At 47.3% G+C, this 14646-nt stretch overlaps 1 protein-coding gene across 1 annotated transcript in view; it reads right to left on the reverse strand.

Moving 5' to 3' along the window:
- Positions 1 to 6819, reverse strand: part of LPP (LIM domain containing preferred translocation partner in lipoma) — a 443377-nt gene extending 436558 nt beyond the window's left edge. The window contains exon 1 of the mRNA XM_030574715.1: positions 6714 to 6819. The gene's annotated coding sequence lies outside the window, so the exon portion shown is untranslated. The remainder of the gene's footprint in view (positions 1 to 6713) is intronic.
- Positions 6820 to 14646: the final 7827 nt, after the last annotated feature.

Here is a 14646-nt window from a genome sequence, read left to right on the forward strand (position 1 = left end):
CCAGGACCAGTGCTTAGAAAGGCTCTTGAAGTATTTGCACTACTCTATCAGAGTCCAAGAAAGTGATGGGATACTGGACCTTAAAAGCATGGATGAATGGAAAGGAAGTAAATATTTCACTGTTGTCATTGTGTCACTGTGTTCTTACTCTACAACCTCTTAAGGTATCCCTACAAATTTATTTGAGCTTCCCCTGCCCAGAGCATCTTAATACAGGCGCCGGATTGGCACGCCGTTTCAGACATCACAGCAGTTAGAACACTCTAAAGTGATTCTGAAGGCCAAATGAAGTTGAGAAATATAATGGGACTAATACTGAAGTTAAATGCTTTCACAGGAATTGACAGATTGTACCAGACCCAAGCTCTTCCTAATCGAGTATTAGTCTTCAGCACTGGGCAGCACCAGATGACACAAAGAAATCCTGAAAGAACTGCCCTGATCTCTAATAGTTAGAGATCAGTTTAAACCAGTGGTTCTCAAACTTTTGTATTGGTGATCTCTTTCGCACAGCAAGCCTCTAGGTGCAGCCACCCTTATACACTAAAAATATCCCTTTTTTAATATTTAACATTATTATAAATGATGGAGGTGAAGTGCAGTTTGGGGGTGGAAGCTGACAGCTCGTGAACCCTCCTCCCCCATGTAATAACCTCATGATCCCCTCGGGGTTGTGACCCCCAGTTTGAGAACCCCTGGTTTAAGCCATGAGGCATAAGGTTTAATTGCTAGTAAACTCTTATAATGCTGGATATACTTGTTAGCCATATAAATGTCTGACCCCTTTCTGAACGTTGCTGAATTCTTGGCCTCAACATCATCTCGTGGCAATGAGTTCCAGAGTCTAATTACAAACTGTATAAAAAGTATTTCCTTTTATCTATTTTAAATTAGCTGCCTTTCAATTTCCCCTTGTTCTTCTATTGAGAAACGGAGAACAGTCACACCCGATACTTCCATTCTCCAGACTATTCATTATTTATATACTTTTATCCTGTCCCTTATTTGGGGTTGTTTACTTTAGAAAGGAGACAGTCTCTTTAATCTCTCTTCATATGAGTTTTTCCAGGCCCCTAATTATTTTAGTTAGTCTTCTCTGAACCTTTAATTTCTACACTATGCTTCACTAGGTTATTGCAGCACCTTCTGATGGAGAAATGGGAACTACTTAGATCAACTAAGTAGTTGTGGGACTCGCAGCAGGAATCACACATCATCAGACAAAAGGAACCTGCCTAAAGTTTGTGGACAAACCACAAGATTAGACTTATAAACGTGAAAGAATGATTTTAATAAACAAGGCGACACCTATGCTTAGGAATCAAATGATGAGGCACCCGACGCCTGACCAGTATCATAAGTTATAATTAATAATAAACAAACCCTGGTGACCGCTTTATTTGTTCAAGTTCTTCAATTCCGACGGGGTTTTAGCAGTCAAGATTTCACACGCCGCTAGAGGCAGAGATAAAGGGCATTAATCTTCAGTCTTTATTTATGTTGTGTAGTACTTACTCACTTGTATATCCTTAGACCGAACTTTTTACAGGATAAATACTGTGCAGCATAAGGGATGCAGAATTGGGCCAGAATTTACACTATTTGAAGACCTGAATTTCAAGCTTTCATAAATGATACAGCACAGGGTCCTAACTTCCGAATTCAAGACAACAGCCATTTAAATATCATACTCAAAGTGGGGCCAAAGAGAGACCCGAAGCTACTCAGAGAATAATGGGATTTAGAGATGTCATTTGCCTTGCAATCTGCCACAAACAGGCAAATGGTCATATCATTGCTTTGAGAGGGGTTTCAAATCTGAAAATAGCCATTGCAAGTCGCAGACAGCACACCAATATAGTTGTAAGCCTTGGAAATGTCGTGGCTAGAGGAAGGTACTGGATAGACAGATCTGAAGGCAAATCTTTGCAGCACAAGCTTACCCCTGCCATGTTCTTCAACCACATTCTGAAGGGAAAATTTCTCTGGTCAAGAGAATTCAAGTCTTCATTGCCAGTTCATTCCTAGGTATTTCAGCCAAGACAGCTAATGAGGATGCTAGCCAATGCCAATCATAACAGATGGTTAACATTTGCATGATGAAAGACACTAATTCAGTGACATGAAGAAACCTGGAAAGCAATAATGCTGATGTAGACAGGAGTGCCAGTGGACAGGAATGCACGTAGGAGTTTGCGTGCGACTGGCCCATTGCAGTTTGGGGTTGTTTACAAAGCAGCATCAGTGAGATACAGCCCCTCTATATACAGCTCTGGAACACTGTGTTCAATTCTGAGCAACATCCAACCAATAGACATTAACAAACTGAATGGACCTCAGACAAAGGGAACCAAGATGATGAAGGGGCCGGTGGGTATGGGACTGATTCACAAGAAGCTAAGTGGAGCATGTTGCTGAGCTTATAGACAACTGAAGTGGCAGAGATATAAGACGAGTCTACAAATAGCAGAAGGAAGTTAATGTCTAGGAGTCTGTCAACCCTGGGAAGGCTGATCCCAGTTCTCGTGGGAAAAGTAAACATAGGAACTGCCAGACTGGATCAGACCCATGGTCCACCTAATCTGGTAACCAGTCACCAACAGCAGCCAGTACCAGCTGATTCAGAGAAAGGCGCAAAAAAACCCTGCAGAAAACAACTCAGAGAAGTTTATTTCCAACTCCCAGTAATTAGACATCGGCTTAACCCCCAAATGACAGGACAGAAGGGAGCACTAGAAAGAACAGGAGGCAGGAATTTCTGAACACCGATGTGAGCAGAGTTAGAGGACACCATGGTAAGAACGAATGCTCTGTCTATGCTAGAAATTGCGCCTGAGTTAGCCAGCTGCGAGTAAAGGGGAAACTGAAAATACAGCAACGGGGAAGAATAGTCAGGGCAATACAACAGGAATGATAGGGTGAAACTAAACAGGGAAAACCAGGCTGACTATCTGAGAAAACTTCCTGATAATAAGGCCTCATTGTGCTGTATAATAATCACAGAAACATAGGGGAGGGACACCAAGAGGTCATCTACTTCATCCCCATTCCTGGTCCTGAGGCAGAATTAAATATACCTATCCCTGACAGGTGACTTTCCACCGTAGATATACGGCATAGGTAGGCAACCTGCAGCACACAAGCTGATTTTCAGGGGCACTCGCACTGCCCAGATCCCGGCCACCGGTCCGGGGGACTCTGCATTTTAATTTAATTTTAAATGAAGCTTGTTAAACACTTAAAAAACCTTATTTACTTTACACACAACAAAAGTTTAGTGATATATTATAGACTTATAGAAAGAGACCTTCTAAAAACGTTAAAATGTATGACTGGCACACGAAACCTTAAATCAGAGTGAATAAATGAAGACTCAGCACAGCACTGCTGAAAGGTTGCTGATCCCTGATATAGGGAGTCAGTTTCGTAGTCCAGCATGGAACAAAGTATTCTGACTTTGAAGCCAAACTAGCACTCTTAAGCAAAGCCAGCACACCTTACAAAAGAAAGATATCAAAAGCCGGCCCATCCTAGAAGTGGGTGAAAGGTAAATGGGCAAAATCCAGCCTATCGGGGAGTGGAAATAAAACGAATAATCTAACACTTATTTAGTAAAATTGAGCAAGGCCAATTTATTTCATGGCAAAATGCAGCAGCTAGAGCAATTACTGAATTAGTTTTCCCTGTCAACACCTCCCACTCACAAACAAAGCCCCAGGGGGTGCTGAGATTTCTCCTGAACAATAATGAGAATGAAATCTGTCAATTTGAATGAAAATAAACTGGGTGATGGTAATTGTGTGGGAAATTCCTGGTGTGCTTACCCGCCTGGGAAGGGCCTACCCAACCTTGCATGCAAAAGTGTGCCAGGACCTAACACACCTACTATTATTTCTATAATGAGTGGGCTCCCATTCCACAAGGCACCATTGCAACCCCTTCCCTGAAGAATTTACTGTCCCATAATTGAGGATCAGGACAGAGACGACCAGGGAAGCAATATTTAATAGAAAAGAAAGCAGGACAAGTCCTTTAAACCAAAGTAATCAGTGTCTCAGCGCATTCCTGTCCCATCGGCTCTGTGGCCCACACTGTGACATGAAGCCTGTTGCATCCAGAGCGCAGGATGTCATACCTAAGCCCCAACTGGTGTCCTGCAAAGACCCCAGCGGAATGGGGCACACCCACCCAGAAATGAAAGATCAGACTCAGTTGCTCTGCAGCTCCAGTCCCCAACTCTTGGAGAGAGAAGCAACTAGTGGTCAGTTGCCCTCCTCCCTGGGCAAAGGCAGTGGAGAAGCATCCATCTGCTCCCTGAATCACCGGTCCCTTGGTCCTGGGGCAGTCGCCTGCACTGTGTCCTTACTGCCAGATCTGCACCCCCTCCCATTCCCCTCCCCCCCCCCTCCAAGCCAGCCCCTTGGAGGAAGAGGGGGCAATGGTCCCAGGAATGCACCGTGAGGGGCTGGGACCCCCAAGTGCTGGGGAAGTTTCCTGACTCCCTCCCCTCGCCATTCGCCCCCTGCCCAGCCTGAGACACACTCCCCCCACCCCCCACAATCTGGCCCCTACTTCTCCACCCCCGCCAGGCACTGCAGGCTGGAGATCCCCGCCCGGGCCTCTCCTCCCCGCCCCAGCCGGGCCAGCAGCACCCGGCCCGGGCGAGGGAGGAGGAGCCGCCGCCCCCGCCACCCCCGGGCCACATGCAGCGCGCGCCGCGCCGGGGGCTCCAGCTGCGGCACAGCTGGGGCGGCGGCGGGAGGGGGAGGGGCTGGGGGTAAGTTATTATTTGCAACCCTACCTCGGGGGGGGAGGCGGAGGCGAGCGCGGCGGCGGCGGCAGCAGCGGGAGGGCGGAGGCTGCGGGGGGCGGTGCCGGGGCTGCATCAGCGCCGAGTCCCCTCCCCGGCCCCGGAGTGTCCCCGGCCGCGGCTCCGGCACGGGCTGCCCGGCCCGTACCCCCCTCTCCAGCTCCCTCCTGCCGCTCCCCCCGTCCTAGTCCCCCAGCCTGCCTATCCTCCCCCCCCCGCCTGCCTATCCTCCCCCCCCCGCCGCCTTGGGGGACTCCCTATCCGGCCCCCCCATCCCTCTTCTCCCCCCCGCCCTATTCCCCCAGCCTGCTCATCCTCCCCCCCCCCCGCTGCCCTGGGAGACTACCCATCCGGCCCCCCCATCCCTCTTCTCCCCCCCAGTCTGCCCATCCTCCCCCCCCCCGCTGCCCTGGGAGACTCCCCATCCGGCCCCCCCAATCCCTCTTCTCCCCCCCAGCCTGCCCATCCTCCCCTCCCGCCGCTGCCCTGGGAGACTCCCCATCCGGCCCTCCAATCCCTCTTCTCCCCCCCGCCTGCCTATCCTCCCCCCCCCCCCGCTGCCCTGGGTGACTCCCCACCCGGCCCCCCCCAATCCCTCTTCTCCCCCCCAGCCTGCCCATCCTCCCCCCCCCCCGCTGCCCTGGGAGACTCCCCATCCGGCCCTCCCAATCCCTCTTCTCCCCCCCGCCTGCCTATCCTCCCCCCCCCCCGCTGCCCTGGGTGACTCCCCACCCGGCCCCCCCATCCCTCTTCTCCCTCCCAGTCTGCCCATCCTCCCCCCCCGCCGCCCTGGGAGACTCCCCATCCGGCCCCCCCATCCCTCTTCTCCCCCCCAGTCTGCCCATCCTCCCCCCCCGCCGCCCTGGGTGACTCCCCACCCGGCCCCCCCAATCCCTCTTCTCCCCCCCAGTCTGCCCATCCTCCCCCCCCCCGCCGCCCTGGGGGACTCCCTATCCGGCCCCCCCAATCCCTCTTCTCCCCCCCGCCCTATTCCCCCAGCCTGCCCATCCTCCCCCCCCCCGCTGCCCTGGGGGACTCCCCATCCGGCCCCCCCAATCCCTCTTCTCCCCCCCGCCTGCCCATCCTCCCCCCCCCGCTGCCCTGGGAGACTCCCCATCCGGCCCCCCAATCCCTCTTCTCCCCCCCGCCCTTTTCCCCCAGCCTGCCCATCCTCCCCCCCGCTGCCCTGGGAGACTCCCCATCCGGCCCCCAAATCCCTCTTCTCCCCCCCGCCCTTTTCCCCCAGCCTGCCCATCCTCTCCTCCGCTGCCCTGGGAGACTCCCCATCCGGCCCCCCAATCCCTCTTCTCCTCCCCGCCCTATTCCCCCAGCCTGCCTATCCTCCCACCCCCCGCTGCCCTGGGAGACTCCCCATGCTGCCCCCCCAATCCCTCTTCTCCCCCCCGCCCAGTCCCCCAGCCTGCCCATCCTCCCCCGCCTGCTGCCCTGGGAGACTCCCCATGCTGCCCCCCAATCCTTCTCCCCCCTGCCCTATTCCCCCAGCCTGCCCTTACCCCCACCCCCCTGACTGCTCATTCTCCCCCCCCCGCCCCCGTCCCTTCCCTACTGCCACCCTCTGCCTATCGCCCCTTCTCCATCTCTCCCCGGCCGGCACATCCCCCCTACTGCTCCCCCAGTCCCCCCCAAAAAAACACCAGCACACACATCCCTTCCCCCCCCCCCCCCGCCGCCGGATCCAGCTCTAGACACAAGCCCACTAAGCAATTGCTTGTCGCTCAAGGGGGCTCCCTGTTCTCTCTCTATGATGTGTTGTGTGGGGGGAGGCCCCCCAAAATATTCAAGGGGCCTGTGGTGGCCCCCCCTCCTTCCTACCCCTTTGTGGCCTTCCTCCCCCCCTCCGGCATGCCCCCTATCGCCCTTGCACCCAATCCCCCCCCCTTACCTTTCACTCCTGTCCCCGGGCTGGGGGAGGAATCTGAGGGTCTGAAACCAAAGGGAAAGTCAAGGGAAGCCCCTAAAACAAAAAGTGAAACTTCTGCAGAGCTCCCGCAGCTGGGCTGGTGCCTCCCCCTTCCCCCCCCCTCCCCCCCCCCGGGCTCCCTGGCTTTGCCCAGAGCACTGCAGGCTGACGTCAAGGGCCCAAATTCCTGACTTTCCCCGAAGGCAGATTTGTCCATGTAAGGCATGGAGATGGCAGTGCAACTGCACTGCCCGGGAGTGACAGACACACAGAGGGGAAAGGAGGGGGTTGCAGTGCCAAGGGGGCAGAGACAGAAAAGGGTGGCATCCTGCTTTGCGAGAGGGGGGGTTACACTGCATGGCAGGGGCTGGACTGAGAAGGAACAGGTAGAGGGGCTTATTTTATTATTACTTATTTAAGATTTCCACCCTGGGGCCTGGTCTTGCAAACATTAAATGTGTGTGTTTACATCTTTAGGAATGTAAACAGTTGTGCGCAAAGTCAGGCATGTGCTTAAATCTTTGCAGTATTTGGGGCCTCAGTTTTTAACACAGAGGGACACATTCAAGTTAAAGGTAATCAGTTTTAAAAAAAAAAGTTTTAAGTCATTTTAAGTCCTACACCTGCCCAACACCCCCCTGCCAAGTTTTTGGTACTTTTCCATATATATATAAAACTTCATTTTTCTCTTCTCCCCAAATTTGTTGTGTGAAAAACCCACACAAAATAGACTGTACAGGGGAAACAGTGAAACGAACTCTACACAAAGAGCTGTTAACTGTGCATAGGATGCAAACTGGGGAAAATGGGGGAATTTTTCCTCTAATCTCTTTCAGTTGTGCTTGTTACAGTTATTTGTAATTCAAGCACATAGTTTGGATGAGGGTCTGTCTTTAAGCATTAACTGTTTCCAGTTTCATTGCAAGGGGGGTTACATTGGTATTGCAGTTGAGAGGAGCAAGGCAGAAGGGATGCAATGCACAAGGACTGGGGAGAGCAAACTTGCCAAGCCTGGCACATTTGGAAAGATTCTTGGATGTATTTTGAAGCACTTTAAAAGCATCTCCCTCTACCGACAAAGGATTTTGCTGTGTGCTTTCAGGAGACGTTTAAAATCTCACTCATCACTTTCTGAAATTTCCCTCATTCCATCCGTCACTGTTTGATAGCTCTGGGAGAGCAGGAGTTTGCACCCTAAGCCCCCAGTCCTGCATTGTGAGCTACACGGATAGACTGCTGTGCCAGCAGAGGGTCCAGCTACATAGATCACCTTGCAGAATCACAGGCAAAGACAGGGATTAATGGATGGGTTTGGGGGTATGGGAGTTTGAAGACTATTTCAGATAGTAGAGGGCTCTTTAATTTATTTAAAGAGAAACTTAAGGAGTAACTTGATTACAATCTAAATCTCTACATGGGGAACAAATATTTAATAAAGGGATCTTCAGTCTAGCAGAGAAGCTAAAACTGGACACATTCTGACTAGAAATAAAGCGTCCATTTTTAACATTGAGAGTAATGTTTACCAAGGGTCACAGTGAATTCTCCATCACTTGCAATTTTTAAATCATGACGGGATGTTTTTCTAAAAGACCTGCTCTAGGAATTATTTGAGGGAAGTTCTCTGGCCTGTGCTCTGTATGAGGTCAGAGTAGCCAATCATAATGGTCCCTTCTGGCCTTGGAATCTATGAATCCAACAGGCAAAGGCAGAATAAGATCCAACATCTAGAAATTGAAGCTAAACACATTCATACTGGAAATGTGGCATAACATGTGTTTGTTTGTTTTAACAATGATGTAATTAACCACTGGAATTACCACAGGAGGTCAAACTAGATTTTCACAATGGTCCCTTCTAGCCTTAGGTTAAAAGCCCTGATTCTGCAACAACACTTAAGAGAAGTGCATCTGTTCGTGCCACAGGATTCTTTGCTGCTTTTACAGATCCAGACTAACACGGCTACCCCTCTGATACTTCAGAGAAGGACATTGACAAAGGATTTCAGTGTTTTCTCTTCTCTGCTTAATCTTTTACATAAATCTAAAATGGAACTTGCATTATACAACACAAACTTATTAGATACCTATCACACAGTGCCTGGGAAAAGTGTCTTAAAATTAAAATAAATGGTTTGGCCCGAGATTAAATAGCAAGGAGTGTTCTCTGTGTAATGTTGCAATGGAAGCCAAAGATCTAATATTTTCTTTGCTGCTTGTCCAAACCTACTTCTTCCCTATCCATTAAGTGTGTGCAATTAGCCATATTGTGTTGACAGAAGAAAGACTACTTTGAATGCCTATAGCTATTTCCCTCAAGAATCTCAAAGTAATTCACACATATTAATTCATCCAGACTCCGAGCTCCACATACAGAGTTAGCTAGATATTCTGATCTCCATTTTATAGATGGGGAAACTGAGCTATAAGGGGGTTAAGACCCACATTTTCAGAGATGGTGTAAGTGACTTGCTGTTATGTCACACAAAAAGTCTGAGGGATACAGAAATAGAAAATAGATCTTTGACTTCCTGTCCAGTGCCTAATGTCTAACACTCACTAGCATTATCACTTTAGTGATAAATTGTGAATATATTCTTATTTCATTATAATGACCAGAACATCAAACTTTGATCATTAAACCAGCCACTTTAAAATAGAAAATCTGGAATAGGGAGAATTGCTTTGCATACAGTCAGAATCCAACTTCTTGAACTGAGTTGCGTTAGCGCAAGTGGTGGAAATGTACGCGGGATGGTGGGGGTGAAAAGGGTCGGGGTCTCTGAGTTAAAGTTGTCAAGAAACGTACCCTCAGTACCCACAGGAGTGGGTGGGTGAGATTCTGTGGCCTGCATTGTGCAGGAGGACAGACTAGATGATCATAATGGTCCCTTCTGACCTTAAAGTCTATGAGTTTGTAAATGTTATTTATTTTAGTAATACATAATGCCTAGACTAGGACCATCGCCATAAAATGCATTCAGTTCCAAAAAGGATATAAAATGCTTTAAATTTCATAAGCCACTCAATAGGCAATAGGTTTCAGAGCGGTAGCCATGTTAGTCTGTATCAGCAAAAACGAGTCCTTGTGGCACCTTAGAGACTAACAAATTTATTTGGGCATAAGCTTTCATGGGCTGCAGCCCACTTCATCGGATGCCAGAGTGAAAAAAATAGTAAGTAGAATATATACTATAGCACATGAAAAGATGAGAGTTGTCTTACCAAGTGGGAGATCAGTGCTAACGAGCCAATTCAATTAAGGTGGAAGTGGCCTATTCTCGGCAATGATACTGAAATAGGAGTGACTTGATTACAGTCTAAATATCTTCTGGGGGAACAAATATTTAATAAAGGGAGCTTTAAGTCACTTCGGCTCTCTGTACTACATGTAAACATGAAGTGAATGTAGCATTTTGTTTTCTTGTGCTTGGCCTGGCCAAGAGGTGGAAGACTGAGATCAGCCTAAAGCAAAGCCCCAGATCCAGAGTTCAGGCCTTGACAATGGGACACATAAGCAAAGGCCCAACTTCAACCATCCAGAACATGGTGTTTGAAACCCAAACTTTCCAGAATGTTAGGGTGTTTGCATTTAGTCCTTTTAAAGACATTTGAGCTGCAAAGTCAGATCCTGTTCTGGAGCTTGGACCTATTCCCAACTCCACTGAAACGCCCCAAAGCGCAAGAGAAGTTGTTGACTTGGTGAATTAATTCCCCTGTGGGCTAGCCATGGCAGGGCTGAAAATCACAATAAGAAGTCAGTTCTTGTGAGAGTCTCAGTCTAATTTTCAACCAAGAGAGGATCCGATGAGCATTAGATCAGTTGGAGGCTCCTCTGAACCAAACCTCTGAGATTTTCTGAGATTCATCCATTGCAATTTGGTGATGGGTTTTCGGTTTTGTTTTGGGGGTGGTTTTTTTTAGCTCTGGAATCTGCTGCAATAGGTTTGAGATTTCAGGTTTTAAGGGGGATTCCCTGGGAGTATGTCCAGAATCTGAGAGTTCCTAGCAGTGGCATTGATGTGGGTGCTGCAATCATGAAAGATGCTATTCCGAAGAGACGGGGAACAGCAAGATGAGTACTGGCTATGCCAGTGGGCTGCAAAGGAGACAGCTTGAGACCCTTCCACTAGCTTAAGTCACTTCAAAAGAGGGGACTTTTCCCAATTTAAAGATATATGTTCATTTGCCAATTTGTTTCAAAGCGGCTGGAAGACCCCAGGATACACCAAAGCTTTGTCATTTCCCATTTTTGGCAGACATGTGTGTCTTTATGCCAGGCATTCACCAGACTGACGTTTAATACAGGTCACTGACATGCAAAGAATGTGAGCCAGGGCTGTGTGGGATCCTTCATTGTTTTGATGTGCTGCAATCTCTAGTTTATATCCCCATCTCTTTCCTTGGGTACCAGAGATGGTACCTAGCAGCAAGTGAGAATGCATCTCTGTAGCTACCCATGAGCCACATGGTTCATTCCCAGCCTCAGTTTTACTTGTATCCGCACTAACCTGGCATTTTGCTGTCAGCCACAGTTTTTGATAGCTACAGTTCTGAATGACTCTTAACGTATAAACTAACCCGGCATCATTTCAATCTTCATCCATCCATCTATCTTACCCTGCATTCTTTTGAAGCTTTACTGTTTGTTTTAGTTAATGTTTGTGCTGTGAAAACATAAAGGCCACAATTCAGCGGTAGCACTCAAGTACATGCTTAATTCATTTGACTTCAATAGACTTAAGCATAAATCTCAGTATTTAAATGATGCGTAAGTGTTTTACTAAATCAGGGCCTAAGTCAATACTGTCTAGTGATTACATCAGTGAACTGGGAGCCAAGAATCCTAGATTCTAGGCTTTACCAATGACTCACTGCGTTACCCTGAGCAAGTCATTCCACAGCTCAAAAATGTTCACATTGGACAATTTTTTTCAATCAACATTTGAAATTTCAACAAAAAAAATCAACTACAATTTAGCCAAAATGTGGACAATTTCATTAAGTTTTTCAGCCTATTATAGTTACTGCCTCCATGGGCCTCAGTTTACCAACCTGAAAAAAGGGTACCCCACCAGGGTTTTGTGGTGTTTAAGTAATTCATGCAGATTGCTACATTCTCTGTAATTCCCTTTCTCTGCATATTTTTAATGGATATTCTACTTAAGTATCTCACGTCCACATTTTGATGATTAAAAGTTGCATGTTTTGTTTTGGAAAAAGTAAGACCAGGATCAAATTCTTTGAAGAAGGTAACAGTGAAAAATGCACAAGTGCATGACATCGGTTCCCTCTTCCCCTCCCTATTTTCCATTGACACAAATTATTTGGGCTATTTTTTTATGCTTTGAACCTCCCCAAAGAGAATGGAAAGGAAAATATTGAAAGTACTAACCTTATGTCTTCTCCTAGCAGCAGCAAGATGAACAGTCACAGCTTATTGGAAGAACAGCAACAAAAAAGGCACCAGAATTGCTATGTTGGCTCTGGAAAACATTGGATGTGTTGTCAGGGGAGAAAATTAGCTATGTGAGAAGCCAAGAAATAGACAACTACTATTTAATCTGGTATCTTTTTAGTAGATATGCTGAAAAAGAACCTTCGGAAGGCTGTAAAACTAGACAGAGCTTCTGTATTTATTAAAGGAATGGCTTTTATTATTTCCATAAGGAATTCCCTTGCCCAGAGCCCACATATTCATTGCCACTGTGAGAATACTTTTTTAATATTACATTTGATACAGCCTCTTTTGTCTGTCTTCTGAGCTTGTGCTTTAAGTAAACAAACAGTTGTAGAAAAAATGTGTATGGCCATATAGATTGGATTTCATGAGCAAAGAGTGCCCACTGATGAAATTCACATATGATATTAAAGTGGAGAAGCTGTACATACTAGAGAAGGCTGGAATAATACACAGACACAGGAGGGAGAGAATCAGAAACATGGGCTTAAAAAAAAACAGATTCCACCTAGTGAAAGACAAGTGAATCAGTCTAACAGGAGAAAAATCTGAAACTAATATTCAAATAGGAAGGACACGTCTGGATAAAAGAGATGTAAAGGTGGTAGTGGACTATACATTAGACAGGAGTTGTTCGATAGGGCTGCAAAATAGGCCAGTGACCTGCATGGATGAAGGGAGCACATCGTGAAGCAGGGAGGTAATAACAGGCCTTTCTGTATGGCTCTGATGGAAATACAACTGGAATGTTGCATCCAAGTTCTGGACGCCTCCTTACCAGAGAAGTGTTGTTGACAAGCTGGAGGGAATTCACGGGGAGAGCATGACTAAAGGCCAGAGGGGATGATTGTGGGGAAAGATTATGAGAGCTAAAGCCATATCCTTGGCTAAGTGATGAAGAAAGGAGACTTGCCTTCTGACTTTAAAAGATGCCAATAGAGGGCCCAGAGCCTGTATACAACTTTCAAAATCTCAGCTGTCACCTACAAACATCTGAAGGGTGCAAAACTCCAAGGAGGCAAAGGTCTTTAGGTGGCAGAAAAGTTGTAACTAGGTTACCAAACTAACACTAAAACAAAGGATAATGGAAACCAAACAGCAAGAAGAGAAAGGATGTTTCTCTAGTGGTTAAGACGCTGGCTGGGACTCAGGAGATCTGTATTTAATCCCTAGCTCTTCCATAGAACCACTGTGGGACCTTGGGCAAGTCACTTATTCTCACTGTGTAAAATTTCCCAAAGTACCTAAGTGACTTAGGCACCTTGGCAAGTTTTACCTTCTATGCCTCAATTTCCCATCTGTAAAATGGGAATAATGCTTCCCTGCCTCTCCGGAGTCTCGGTAGGATACATTCATTAATGATAAGTATATCTAACCATATTGAACTAAAAACCCCATATCCCTTCTAACAGTTAAATCTAGAGTGAAGGCAGCACTTGGACAGGTACTGGAGGGGAAAACCTGAATTACCAGGGAACTAGATGAGATTGCTTAATCTCACTCTTCCATCTCACATTTCAATGATTCGGTGAATGTCTTGAGGGTAACATGAGACACTTCAGTATAATTTTCTTCCCTTCAATTTTAATTTTTAAACATTGACACACAGCTATTGCAGTGATGCGCACAACATAGAACCCTAAAGAACTCAGTAGCAATCCCCTAGTCTGATAGAAATGTAACGTATCACATTCTCCAGTGCCAACTCTTTGGCCTAAATTGGTTACATGACAGTCCATTAACATACCATTGTCAAGGATGCACATACACTGTCTTTTTTTAAAATGTATATAAAAAGGCATATCATTCCAATACAGCCATGCTGACTCCTTGAATGCAAGAGTTAACTAATTGACCTCCATACCCCGATATGCAGATTAAATAGGGAAGTTGACATCAGTCTCATTATTACTGTGGACCAGTGCTCTGTACAGAGTTGCATGCAAGGTCTGGCTCCTCTAATTTTTCTCGTAAATATGCATGGCCGTCCCTAGACATTTTGGTGACCTATCCAGCTCCCCTGTTTGGGGCCCCAGGCCTCCATAGGGGGGGCAGAGGTGAACCGCCCCCCAGCACTCACCACAGCGCAGCTGGGCGCCATAGGACTGGAGCAAGCTAGGGCCAGGTCACTCCACTTACCACTGCCAGTGAGTGCAGAGTGCCCAATCCCTGTTGCAGTCCTCAGGGGAGCGGGGGCTTTGGGGAAGGGGTGGAGTGGGGGCCGAGCTGAGGCGGGGGCCATGGGGAAGAGGTGGAGCGGGGGCTGGAGCAGCACGCAGCTACGTACTTTGCGTATGGGTAGGGATGGCCCTGTAAGTATGTTAGTATTACTGTTGTTAACTTCAATTCTAAAGAAAAACAAAATCAAAGAATCTGTAGAGTTGGGCGTGAACCCTACCATCAGATCAAACTCTCCCCAAACACAAGGAAAGCTCACATTCAGATCCCAACTTTG

Source organism: Gopherus evgoodei, chromosome 9, assembly GCF_007399415.2.
Source record: "Gopherus evgoodei ecotype Sinaloan lineage chromosome 9, rGopEvg1_v1.p, whole genome shotgun sequence".
NCBI lineage: Eukaryota > Metazoa > Chordata > Testudines > Testudinidae > Gopherus > Gopherus evgoodei.